Source organism: Macrobrachium nipponense, chromosome 11 (assembly GCF_015104395.2).
Source record: "Macrobrachium nipponense isolate FS-2020 chromosome 11, ASM1510439v2, whole genome shotgun sequence".
Classification (NCBI taxonomy): Eukaryota; Metazoa; Arthropoda; class Malacostraca; order Decapoda; family Palaemonidae; genus Macrobrachium; species Macrobrachium nipponense.
The window spans coordinates 33,416,590-33,426,829 of NC_061087.1; the positions used below are offsets into that span (position 1 = coordinate 33,416,590).

Genomic DNA, 10,240 nt, shown 5'->3' on the forward strand with positions numbered 1-10,240 from the left:
CTCTTTTGTGCACTTCTTCACTCAGTCCTTGCAACTTGAAAACGTCAAACAGAGACGTAATGGACTGTTGAAGTACCGACAAGAACGCTGCTTGCGGTGCCTCTTGCTGCTGGGGAATAACTGGAGATGGCACTGCACGCACGTCTACCGCTTCGGAGACACTAGTAGAGGTCTTCTGGCGACGAGGTGGAGACGCTCCTTGCGACACCTCCCAGTCCGGGGGAGGGGGAGAAGCGTGAACCGACGTAAAGATTATTATTATTATAAAGTTAAGATTTACCAGCCCAATGAGTCTAACCAGACTCTTACAGTGCTGGCCCGAAATAATTCGGGAGGAAATTATTTAAAAAATACGCTCATACAATGTTATGTCTAAAACATGGAATGGTATGGAATGAAGTTAATGAATTTTAATAAATTAATGATAAATGAGGGGATTGTTAAGTGATATATGAGGTTGGAATTAAAAATATGAATTGAACTTATAAAAGACTGAAATAGATAAAAATGACAAAAGTCATCTATTTAAAATGGTATATGTTAAATCTTATTAATCAAATTAGTCTTTTTTAAAAATATCAATACTCTATATAAAGAAAAATTATCTGATTCTGATAGTATTTCTGATAATGATTTATTGCCTAAATATAAATTTCTTTCTCTATTAAAAATTAGGCATTCACATAAAATATGTTTGACTGTTAAAATTGTATTGCACACATTGCAATGAGGGATGTTCCCTTGGGGAGTTATCATTAAATACTCGTGAGTTAGTCTTGTGTGGCCTATTCGTAATCTTGTTAATATTACTTCAGCTCGTTTTTCATTTTGTACTGATGTATTCCACAAGTCTACTTTCTGTTTGATGCACTTTAATTTATTGGTGTTTGCTTCACTATCCCACAGATTTTGCCATTTTGTTTTTATGCACTGCTTCACTGAGTTTATATAATCTGTAGCAGGCAATTTGTCAAAAATTGGTGAATTTATCCCATACTTGGCCTTTTCATCTGCCTTTTCATTACCTTGGATTCCAACATGGGCAGGAATCCAGCATATTTCAATGTTAACCCCACGTGAATATAATTTATTGATGATTTGTTTAATTTCCTTTACTAAAGGGTTCTTATGTGAATAACTTTTGAGGGATTCAATTGCGCTTCTTGAGTCAGAATATATTACAAATTTAGTATTCAGTTTATTATTTGACAATTTTATTTGATTGATTGCCAATATAATTGCTGTTAACTCAGCAGTAAAGACAGTTGCTTCAATTGGCAATGAATTCTGACTTATTTTGCATGATGACACTGCAGCACAACCAACTCCTGCAGAACATTTGGATCCATCAGTGTATATTGCTTTATGTGGGCCTTTATTTCGAATGTGTTCTAATGTATACTGTTTATAGCGATCTGAAGTATAATCTTGCTTTTTTGACAGATGATAAAGGTTAGAACATACTTTGATTTTCTTCATCATCCATGGAGGTGGAGAATTTGAGGGTGGGAGTATATTTACTCTAACACCAAAAGATTCCAATAACCTATTAGCTCTTATTGGAAAAGGTGGTTCGTGATTACTAATAAATATATCTCGCATGGCAAATAGTTTTTTTGTGGGGGAATCAGTGGACGTTATTTTTAAAGCACTCCTCATTGTTACAAGGTCACGATGTAAGGATAATGGGGGTTCGCCACTTTCACAACATACTGAAGTGTTTGGAGAAGATTTAAAGGCTCCACTACATAGTCTCAAGCCTCGAGTGTGGATAGAGTCTAAGGACTTCAAGGTATTTTGTGATGCTGACCCGTAAATTGGACTTCCATAATCTATTTTGGATAAAACTAGTGCCTTATATATCATAAGCAATGTTTGTCTCTTAGCTCCCCAAGTAGTATGAGACAATTTTCTTATCAAATTTAAGGCACTATTACATTTATTTTTTACAAAGGCTATGTGTGCTTTCCAGTTAAGATGAGTGTCAAACACCAAGCCTAAAAATTTTACAGTATTACTAAACTGAATGAGGCTATCACCTAATTTAAGATCTATGTCTTGATTCTGTTTCCATCTACTATTTTTGTAGAACATAATTGCTTGGGTTTTCTCTATAGAGAGCTTAAAGCCTACTGACAAAGTCCAGTTGTGGATGTTTTTGATAGCTTTATTAAGAATTCTTTGTAGATGACGAAGACTGCTTGAGGAATAATATATAGCAAAATCATCTACGTACAAGCTATTTTGTACTCCCTGTGGTAACTGCTTTACGATGTTATTAATAGCTAGAGCAAAAAGTGTTCCACTCCAAACACTCCCTTGAGGGACTCCACAATCTAAATTGAAGGAGTCGGAATATACATTATTTATTCGTGTTTGAAAAGTTCTTTCATGGATAAAATTCTCGATAAAAATTGGTAAGTGCCCTCTAAAACCTTTTTCTTGTAATGACTTTAAAATTGAGTATCTCCAGGTCGTATCATATGCTTTTTGGATATCAAAGAATATGGCAAATGTAATTTGCTTACGTTCAAACCCTCTCCGTATATAATTTTCTAGATGGGAAAGTGAATCTAAAGTAGATCTTTCAGATTGTGAGCCAAATTGAGTTGAAGACAGAGTCTTATTCTTACGTAGGCACCAATTTAGTCTATAATTTACCATTTTTTCTAGCAATTTGCACAAGCAACTTGTCAGGGATATTGGTCTATAGTTATTTGGATTGCTTGGATCTTTCCCTGGTTTGACGACTGGTATGATTATAGCATGTTTCCATGCTTTTGGGAACAGGTGATTTACCCATAAATGATTATAAAGCTTCAATAAGTATGTTTTTGCTAACAGAGCCAGGTTTTTTATCATCTCAAAATTTACGTTGTCTTGGCCTGGAGCAGAAGAGTTACAGTTAGATAAAGCATATTCAAATTCCTCTTCTGTAAAAATCTGGTTATAATATATATCCTCTAATGTTTCAAAATTCAATGGGACAGCTTCTTCACGGGCTTTAATGGTTCGAAAGTGATCATCTATATTGATTATACTACTTATTGCTTGGATGTTACGCCCTAAAATATTCGAAATTGCAGCACTATCATGTACTGGTTGGCCATTATGTATTAGTGCATGTCTCTGAGATCTAATATGAGATCCGTTAATTTTCCTAAATTTTTCCCAGACTTACTTATTGAGGTTGTATCAGATATGCTAGATACATATTTTTGCCATGACATTATTTTTCCTCTAATGGCTTCCCTTCTGAATCTTGCCGAGATCCGATTGTAATGAGGTTTTAGTAGACTGATTTCTATGGTAATGTCTACAAGTTTCTTGGCAGTGCTCTCAAAATTTAGAGGTCTTTTACTTATGGCATTAAATCTATTATGCAGGGTTTCTAATCTTCTACCTATAATATGTTTTTCTTGTATCAGGTGGGATAGTGTGTCAGACCACCAGGGTACTGAGTGTTTCTTGGGATTAGTAGTTGACTTAGGAATAGATTCGTCAGCAGCTGTAATTACAAAGTTTGTGAAGAAATCTACCGTCTCATCATGACTTTGTACTGCTGTAAATGGATGGATCTGGCTGGTTTTAAATTTATACTGGTCCCAGTCTGCCTTATCTACATTATATCGTGGGACAGTTGGTGTTGGGGTATGTCCCAAACAGGATATTAAAATTGGAAAATGATCACTAGTATATGGATCATCTAAAACATTCCAATCAAATTTGTCCACTATATTAGGTGAGCAAATACTTAAGTCTATGGATGAAAACTAAAAACTTCCATGGGATTTTGAAAAGTAAGTGCTAATATCTCCATCATTTAAAATGCAAAGATTATGATTGTCAATCATATGCTCAATTTTGTTACCATGTGAATCTGTTTCATTACAAAAGGAATCCCATAATGGGCTGTGGGCATTAAAATCTCCAACCATTAAAAAATCATCACGTATATTCGGTAATACTTGAGGTAGATTTTGTAAATCATAATTACATGAAGGTTGGTTGTAAATATTATACAAATTAAAAGTAGAGTTGTTAATATGAAGTTTAATTCCAGATAGTTGGAATTCAGAACTATTAGTTAATATATTTTCGTAAGTAATTCGGTTATTGACGTAAATTGCTGTTCCTAATGTATTCATATCAGGAACTGAATGTGATGCTAATGTATAATTGCCTATTCTCGCGACATTTTCATTTGTATGTTGCAAGCATATTGCTATTGGTTCATATTGTTTTAATAATCTTTGAATTTCTCCTATATGTAATCGTGTTTTTAAACCATTTACGTTCCACTGAATAATATAAGCGTTGAATGTTATTGTGGGGGAAGGCCTCTGTCAAGCAGAACATTACTTCCTCTTACTTTTGTGGTTGCATACTCATGTAAAGCTGCAGGTTTCTTAATATTTGACTTTATGTTAAGTCTCTTTGTAATTGCTCCTTGGGACTTTTGTTTTTGTTTTATTTTTTCCAATAAATGTTCTATGCCTCTAGCACTCGATGAGCGAGTTTTAATAAGATGGTCTACACACATGCAATCTTCGGAGTGTTTTTCTAGATTTTCCTGTTGGTTTTTAGTTTTGAATTTGATAAAATTATTAATCATATTAGTGAGGCTGCTTGTTGATGGAAGTTTCATTGTATTCAACTGAACAATGAAACATTCATTACATCCACATAATTTATCATGAGTGGATAAGGCATTTATATTTTGAGTGATTGGGAGTGTCTTGTTTGTTTTACTGAGACTGGGAGAGGAGTCTATTTCAACAGAAGCAGCTTGTTGAATACTGCTACTTGGTTGGGGTTGAGGATGAGTTAAGGATTTTCCTCTTTGTCCTATTATGGGTGATGGAGTTATATGGACAATGTTGTTATTTTCCGAGAAATCGTTAGTTTGTGAGGTGGTTAATGTTTCAGCTTCTACTTCAATACTATCTATATTACTTTTTAGAGGGCGGGAGTCCTCTTTGTTGTCAAGTTTTTTTTTATTTCGGAGGGGTCCCATTTCCAGGGTCTCGCCTTTTTCCCCTTGCTCTCTGATCTGGTGGGAAATCATCAGCAATGTCTGCATTGGAAGGTGCTGTCTCTATACATGAAGTATTGGCATCATGATCATCTAAGGATGATAGAGCAGCATATTTGTTTTTTATTGTGGTTTCAGGTATTAGATTCCTATTTTCTAAACAAGCTTCAGATATTTGGGGAACCTTATTTTTTAACATAATTTTATATGATGGATTTCTGCTTGGGTCAAGTATCCATCTAACTTTTAACTCAAGCTTAGCCTCTCTTGCTGCCATTCCAGTTCTACTCATCAGAAGCTTTAATTCTGTATTGTACATATAGAATGGGCATTCTTTTGACTTTGCATGGTGAGCAAGTCCACAGTTAGCACATTTAATATTTGGGCAATTCCACTCAGTTCTATGGTCTTCTGAACCACACATTGCACATATTTCGTTATTTTGGCATTTCTTGAATGTGTGACCAAATTTACAACATTTTTTACATTGCAGTGGTTTCGGTACGTGAGGGCGTACTTCTCTGTTTTGACCAAGTATTTTAATCTTTGCTGGTAAATTTTGGCCTGTGAATTTGATTTTTGCTATTTTGATGGAGACTTCTTGGTTTTTTTTTACTTGGAATTTGATATAACTCCAGATCGTGAATATTGTCATATCTTAATTTTAGGGATTCTAATATAATATTCTTTTCTGGTAATTCCTCATTTTCAATTTGGGGTAGTACAACTGTACCTTGGATATAGTTGAGCATGTCATGGCTTTTCACCGTCACATTTATCCCTTGAATTTCTTTGATGTTCTGAAATGTTTCAGACTGAGCTTTTGTTGTGGCTTCAATCAGCCATTCATTAAATTTCAGTGCTCTGAAACTCATTTCTCTAGTTGGGTATAAGCTTAATAATTTGTTCTCTAAAACATAGGAGGAAATTTTCCTCTCTGTTTTGAGAACAAGAAATCTTGACCAATTATCTGTCCCAAAAATATGGTCAAAATGAACTAATGTTGGGTCGGGTTTGTACATTTTTCTTTTTTTATTTCTTGTTAATGGCTCATATGGTGCCATCGTTGTTATGTTGGGCTTATTTTCTTGAGCGAATCCGGTAGCCAAGTCTAATTCCGTGCTAGGGTCATCAACATTAGGGCCTAATAATTCATACATATATACGAGAGTGATGTTTTCAGCCAGGTAGTCCTCCACCCACCATGGAGCCCAACAAGGGAGGGTGTGGAATGTCACATTAATGGGCCACCCTAGAGGTTACTTCCTGGTTATACACCTGATCCCCAGCACTTAAGGCGTCGTCAGTCCGTCGAGATCCGACCCAGTACTAGGGACCAAGTTTGACATAAGACTTTCCCCTCGCTCGAACACGTCAAGTACTTGAATTTTACGGGTGGAGTGGCATGCCGTCCAACTCCACCCTCCATCAGGTTAAAAGAGCAGTCAATTCAATAGTCCAATACCATGCCAGGGTCGTCAACGAAAGAAGAAGAAGGGAAAGGGGAAAATTTATAAGGAGGAGGAGTAAAGGAGTTAAAGGTCCCAATGTTCAGTTGGATCCACAGCAGACAGTGTAGGCGTAAAGGGCATACTCCCTCTGCAGTGGATCCATAAGCCCCCCACCTCGTCAAGGAGTTGGGATCAGGGGGACCGACGTAAAGAGAACATCATCTTCTTCCAAAGAGCTGTGCGTCCTACGTCTCTGTTTTGGAGCGGATGCGTCGTCCTCCTCCGACAAGAACTTCTCCGGAGAGCTCCAATTACTGCACGAAGGTTGCTGGAATGAAGCAGGGGACCTGCGTCTCTTGAGGGGTCTCGACTCTAGAGGTTGACGCCAACCGCGTCGAGGTCTTGCGTCATCTGAAGAAGACGAACACTTCCTCATCTCACGTTTCCTGTGGCGAGGGGGAGCATCCTGGGATGTGTCAACAGGATCACTCGAGGGGACGTCCGCTCGTTGTTCAATGTCTCTCACCTCCCTTAGCCTGTCGACATTCCTTCTCCCAGGGGTTGGGGAGCATGGAAGAGGTCTAGGGCTAGGAGCATGACAGACACGAACGGACGCACCCTCCACTGCACTATCACTATCACCGAATTTGCATTGCAAAGCCCGCACTGCACCCCACACCACTTCCTTATCCAAAGTAAGGGATTGCACTTGTACATCTAAGGCAGAAATAGCAGCCATAATATCTTTCATGGTTGGTTCACTTACCTCTGACTCCGTAGGAGGATCTGGTACTACTACCTTAGGATCAGGATTAGGAATATTAGTCTTAGAGATGTTAGAAAGGGCTAGACTATCAGAGGATCTAGAAGAAAGAACACTAAAAGATCTAGCTCTCCTAATTCGGTCTTTTTCTAAACGTCTCACATATCTATCATACTCTCTCCATTTTCTCCGACAAACTCTCACATTCATTGCATCTACTGTCAAAAGTACAAACATGCCCTCTGCAATGCTTACAAACCATGTGGGGATCAAGAGCGGCTTTTGGAAGCCGGGTCTTGCACCCCTTCACACACATTCTAACAATAGAGTCAGCCATCTTGAGAAAACTGAAAACCAGTGAAAATATCCAAGTCGGAAATCAACAAAGTCTATCTATTCACAAAGAAAAGCAAAGAATAATCCAAAATCAGTGAAAGCCATCAACAAAAAATCAAGTAATGGGTGCTTCACCAATTGTAGTAAAAGCAAACCCAAAAAAAAAGAAGAGCGAATTTCCAACATGCTGCTCAAACGACGGCAGGGAATTTCTGAGGACAAATGGGAATGGTTCCAGGTACCTGGATAGAGGGAGCACAGGTATGATCACCTGACTGTCTATCGGCGATAGCCGCGAATTTTGAATATCTGCTATATATATGTAACTACCAGGGAAGTTAGATATTTAAAAACACTTGTTCAGCCTAAACACTGTTATCCCCTCCTGTTGCCATCTTCAAAACCTTGAGGCTGCTCGGGTAGATTTTCCTCTTGTATGTCGCTGTTTATGTACAATTCCATTTCCACATAATATTCCGCTAGATAGTCATGCGACCAATACTGCTGCATTGTCTGTCGCTGTTATGTATGATTCCCTTTCAGTACAATATTCTAATCATGCGACCAATACTGCTGCACTTTGTGTTCCTTTCTGATGATATGATAGTTTCATTGTACTCAATGCTTAGGCTAGGTATTTAGAACCCTTCTGTTGTGTGATCAAGAACTTTGAACAGTGCTTTGTCACTTCATATTTAGTCTGAATAAAAGTCTTTGAAGCAATATGTGGCTATCACTCTTCTGCCTTGCAAATTCTGGAATTTAACCTTAAAAACAGTAACAAAACCAAAATCTGATAATGATACTAAACCTAATACTAAAATTCCAATTATGATAACCTCTATAATCAGACCACCCAATTAAATATCACCTCTCTCTTGCTCCCTGAAAGCATGAGCAGAGAACACGCATCCTACAACAATACCCACTATTATGACAAAATGGGGAACGTGGATCTTCCTCGGCAACGAGACCTGACATTGCAAACCATCAAGGTATTAACAACACACACAAATTACAGACACAGGTGCGTAAAATCTTCCCTGGTCAAAGATCACAAGATGAAACAAGACGTGATAGTCGTAGTTCGGAAGTCAAGTAAAGCCGTTGGTCCTGTTGCTGAATAACCACTGGTTCCGTGAGACATAAAAACACCTTACAAACAAAGACTGCAATGAAGTTGTGGTACTCTGTCTTCAAATCCAGCATGATTTGGGAAGTAGGGTTTTCTGAGAATCCATGGCCTAGCAATCTCATAATTGATGGAAAACCCAGGGTAATTTGGCCATTTAACAAGGATATATCAGCATTACAAAACAAAATTAGGATAGCAAATGTATAGTTACCCATTAACTCATTTTAAAAGTGTTCTATCAAAATTTTAACATTCATTTACTCTCAAAAATACTCTAGTCATTTATAAGATCAAACAAAATAACTCTCGCATCTGCACACACAAAAACCATATATATTTATTTCAACCTTTCTTTAGAAATAATAATTAAGTTGCATACCGTTAGGTCTCACAGCAGTAGTCCAAAGGTTTATTTTCATCTGCAAAAACTATGATTCAATCTCATTGGCAAATCAATTTTTGACCAGTCAAATATCCATATGTAGATTCTTGGGTTGTGGCCCATTTAAAACAATCCTTTTTCACTGCGGCTCGTCTAAAACTTCGTTTAGGATTAGAATTCCATATCTCATTTACTTAAAATAGAAATGCAGTATGGACACATCAAATTCTTTTAATACTATACAATAAATTATTTATATTTCCTCCAGAAAGTTGTCTTTATCAACCTCATAAATTATCTTTAATTTAATACTACTTCAAGACTGGACAGCATTAATCCACTGTAATTTATTTTGATTGATATTTGTATTTCATAAAACTAAATGAGAAGAATATAACTAGAGCTCATTTTTCTTACCTTAGTGCTAACACACTTAGTGTAACTCTTTCTTTATACAATGTACCTGCAGCAACCAGAGAAGCTTCAAATCCTACAATTCATGCATCAAGTGAGGGTTATGTGAACACTACCAATTTGCATATCTGATTACCTTTTCTCTTTTCCTGATACTCAATATGTTGACGAACAATTAAATTCTTCCTGTAAGCATAGAGCAACAACATTGAAGAAAATCTATCCATGTTAAACAGTAAGTTTTCAAAAGTGGTATTCTGACACTGTGTACTACTAGTAATTTTGCAGTTACAATTATCATACATGAATGAATGCATGTTATGAATGTGGTCTTTACAACCACCATTGACCATGTCTATTCATCTTGCCTGTTTCAGTTTCATTAAGACAAACCATATATGCATGAAAACACTGTCAAGAGTAGACAATAAAAACAGCTATTTCATCTGTAAGATAATGTTTACTTATGGGTATATTCACCACTTGTTAGTGTGAGGCCCTTAATTTTGTCTATCAATGGCCCTCTTCAGTGAACTGTAGGACTTAACATCCTTGCCCAAACAACAGCGCAAGGCCTGATGAAGGTAAAAATACTCTTCGAACTCATGCAAAATTAGGGGGATGGATACAAAACCTATTAAGGCACATAAAATATCTTCAGACTAAGCAGGCCAAATTGACAAGCAGTAATAAACAGCTGAAAGAAGCGTCCTTAATTCAGTGT

General features: G+C 36.9%; 1 long non-coding RNA gene across 3 annotated transcripts in view; it reads right to left on the reverse strand.

Moving 5' to 3' along the window:
- LOC135205302 (uncharacterized) overlaps positions 1 to 9,705 on the reverse strand; it is a 26,676-nt gene extending 16,971 nt beyond the window's left edge. Inside the window, exon 1 of one of the 3 annotated variants that reach the window (XR_010312514.1) lies at positions 9,653 to 9,705. This is a non-coding gene — a long non-coding RNA (uncharacterized LOC135205302). Of the gene's footprint in view, positions 1 to 9,099; positions 9,290 to 9,519 lie in introns of those variants that run through there. The other 2 variants (XR_010312522.1, XR_010312516.1) reach the window with 2 other exon arrangements.
- Between the last annotated feature and the right edge of the window lie 535 nt (positions 9,706 to 10,240).